At 45.9% G+C, this 3,633-nt stretch overlaps 1 protein-coding gene across 1 annotated transcript in view; it reads left to right on the top strand.

The window, feature by feature from the left end:
• Positions 1–1,702: 1,702 nt before the first annotated feature.
• B3GALT5 (beta-1,3-galactosyltransferase 5) overlaps positions 1,703–3,633 on the top strand; it is a 28,814-nt gene continuing 26,883 nt past the window's right edge. The window contains exon 1 of the mRNA XM_048290819.1: positions 1,703–1,785. The gene's annotated coding sequence lies outside the window, so the exon portion shown is untranslated. The remainder of the gene's footprint in view (positions 1,786–3,633) is intronic.

Here is a 3,633-nt window from a genome sequence, read left to right as displayed (position 1 = left end):
TCTGCTCTTTGTCTGCAAAAGCATTAATTTAACTCTGCGCGCAGATGTTTTCTCCATCGTTACGGCTGTGGGCTGTACGAAGTCATGGAATCACAGAATCATGGAATGGTGTGGGTTGGAAGGGAGCATAAAGATCATCCAGTTTCCACTATCCTAGGCTGCTCCAAGCCCCAATGTCCAGCCTGGCCTTGGGCACTGCCAGGGATCCAGGGGCAGCCCCAGCTGCTCTGGGCACCCTGTGCCAGGGCCTGCCCACCCTGCCAGGGAACAATTCCTGCCCAATCTCCCATCCAGCCCTGCCCTCTGGCACTGGGAAGCCATTCCCTGGCTCCTGGCCCTCCATGCCTTGGCAATTGTCTCTCTCCAGGTTTCCTGCAGCTCCTTCAGGCCCTGCAAGGCCACACTGAGCTCAGCCCAAAGCTTCTCCTCTCCAGGCTGAACAATCCCAGCTCTCGCAGCCTTTCCTCCCAGCAGAGCTGCTCCATCCCTCTGCTCATCCTGGTGCCTCCTCTGGCCTCTCTCTGGGAACTCCACGTCCTTCCAAAATCATCAGCTCAAGGTGCAGCAGTGGCCAAGACCCAGGGAAATGCACTGTCAGTAGGATGGCAGGGCTTTGCTGCCATATAAACCTGGCTGTGTTGACATCTTGAACAGGTTGTGCAGTCTGGTCTCAGGGAAAACCTGAGGATCTAAGAAATTCAAAGAAAAGAGCAGCTGGAGAGGATGAAACAGCTGCTCCATGAGGAGACAGAAGACTCTTCAATTTGGAGAGGAAGCCAAGGCAACTACAAAAAATCATAAAGATGAATGCAGAACAGTGAGTCAGAAAATCCTGCAACACCATAATGAAAATTAGCAGACACAATGAAATTAATAGATCAGCTTGAAAGAGCAAAAAGAGAGAATGTTTGTTTTTATGCAGTGAGTCAGGAAATTTTGGAATTCGTCATCAGAGGATGTTATGGAAGCTGACAATGCCAATGAGTCCAGGAAGGGATCAGGCAATGTTAGGAACAGGAGACTCATAAATGGATACTACAGCCTGGAATGTGTCCACAACATCCCCAATCCAAGGAATCACAGATGCTGGGGACTGGGGGCAAAAGGTTTTACATACGTCAGACTTGGCTGTCCCTAAATAGCTTTGCCCATTTCCACTTCCAAAGACTGAGTACCAGATTAGGTGAGCCACTGATTTTACCATTCCTTATGTTCCTGCAGGAGATTCCTCTTCCTGGGGAAAATTTTCCCCATCTTGCCAGCAGCCAAATCAAAGCCAGTCATTGCTGCAGAGGTTTTGAGCAGAAGGCTGGACTTTTGGGAGTGTGATGGACAACATGAACACAGAACTGTGAATCACTCTGGAAGTGTGGTAAATCCAATGTGTGCTGTACCTTGATGTATTCCCAGGCTGCCTGAGCTTCCCGTGGCTGATGAACCACGAGCTCCACTTTTCCCTCCTGAACAAAAACCTGAGTGTACTCAGGACATCAGGCAGGGCACAGACTTTGGGCTTGAAACAAAACTCACCACACTTTGCACATTCTTTTTAAGGCAGAAACACAGCAGTGATCTTCTGGAGAGGGTCTAATCTGGGAAGGCTGGGAGGGAATGTGAGGAATGCTAAGCCTCCCGTGTGGGAGGGACACACTACCCTGGTCTTCAGCTGGTGACTGGGGTGAAACAGCAAACGGGATAGCGGGAGATCCTACAGCCAGCACAGAAATTTGGGGCCTTCCTTGGGATCAGCATGTGCTGCTCATCCTGCCAGGAGAAAAGGAGGCTGTGAGTATGCCAAGGATAAACTGGGGGCCAGCTGCTGCTCAGTGATTTTGGCCATAATGTTAATTCTGCTTACATAAGCTTAATACTTTCTGTAGTAATTTAGTGCAACTGGGCAAAGAATTAAGTCTTCTCTGAACTCCAGCTGAATGAAAACCAGTAGCACAAATTTGTGAGCTGTTGGCTTAAAGGCACTTGGAGGAATACTGTCTGCATTTTTATGTCATTCCTGTTTTACTGGGAGAAGGCAACTGCAGCTGGTTAACACAGAGCACATGGCATTTCACAGGCTCCAGAAACATGTGGATGAAAAATCCTCCCAGTGCACCCCAGTTACACACAAACCAGCCCACCATTCTTATTTTTTTTTGGTGACACTTTGGTATGTAAATCGTTTTCCTTGGATGATTGATGCTTGAAACTTCTCGTATCCTGAAACAAGCTAAAATTAGAAAGGCTTCAAGCTATGCTTCCTACAGATCCATATATGTCATAGGATGTGGCTGTTGGCATTTTAGGATGATTGATTGTCAAGTTTCACAGGCTGCTGAAGTGTAAAAGAAGTGATTTCAAGTACCATGGCAAGCAACAAAGTGGATAGGGTTAGTCAGTGGTTTGTTTTGTTGGAAAATAAATATGAGGTGCTTCACTGTGTTGCTAATAAATGGTTTGGAATGGCATGTCCAGAAGGCAGCTTGGGCCATGGATGAGAGCACTTCTGAGCCAAAAAACTGTAAGAGGTTTTCTCCTAAGAAAACCCTTCGTGAAATTCATTGGAGAGAAATGAAACTGCTCAGGAGCTTTGCCAGGGCAGTGCCAGCCCCCAGTCAGGGTTTCTGGCCACTTTTCCAGCCACCACATCTGTTCATCCACCTTCCAAGTAATAAAACTTGCTTACAGCCTTCTCTTTAATATGAGAATATCAGCATTAAAGGAGATAAGTCTGTTTGTCTGCATCCTTTGACAACTTCAGGAGGTTGGAAATATGCTTGACATATCATCTGGGAAGCTGAGAACTCAAGAAAGTTTTTTCTTCAGGAAGCAGATTGTGAGTTTTAGGTTTGATGTCAAATATCTTGAAGGATGCTTGTTGTTTCCATCATTGCCAAGCATGAAGCACAGGGAGGGAGCAACAAATCTCAGCTGAGATTAATCTTAGCTAGTTTCTGTCTCCATTTAGCTCAGGGGAAAGTAACTCATTGGTTACTCGAGGTGCAGAGTTGGATGACACAAATCAAGGGCACAGGAGTCCAAATTAGGGGTGGAGAACCATGGTGATGAGTGAGAATTTGGGATCATTTCTGTTGGAAAAGACCCTTGGGATCACCGAGTCCAACCATAAACTTAGCACTGCCAACCCCACCACAAAAAAGCGTCCTTAGGAGTCACATCTTGACTTTTAAACACCTCCAGGGATAAAAGCAGGAAGGAACTGTGGACTCCTTGTCTCAGAGAGATGAAGGATGAATCTCTGAGAACACCTGGGACTGTTTCAGAGACCACAGTTTCTTTGAGGCACAGTATCTTCTCTTTCAGGATGTCTGATTTGTGAGGAATAATTCTGCCACTGGATTTAAGAGAAGTTGAGTTTTGATACCAGCTCATCCAAGCCCATTTATGACCACAGATTATCCATTTAACTTCTTGCACCTTTATTCCCCTTTGAAAGTGAGAAAATATTGCAGAGAATTTGTGGGAATAAAATCAAAGTATCAATGCACCAATCAAGGGATGAAAGCATAACTGCACCTTCTTCCTTTGATAAGATTATTTGCTTCTGAATTGTCCATTCCCCTTTAAAAATGATAACTTTTTCCCCCCATCATATTGATACCTGACAGCTATCACATA

The sequence above is a fragment of the Corvus hawaiiensis genome, chromosome 2 (genome assembly GCF_020740725.1).
Source record: "Corvus hawaiiensis isolate bCorHaw1 chromosome 2, bCorHaw1.pri.cur, whole genome shotgun sequence".
In the NCBI taxonomy this organism is placed as follows: domain Eukaryota; kingdom Metazoa; phylum Chordata; class Aves; order Passeriformes; family Corvidae; genus Corvus; species Corvus hawaiiensis.
This window is presented reverse-complemented; position numbering and strand designations above follow the sequence as displayed.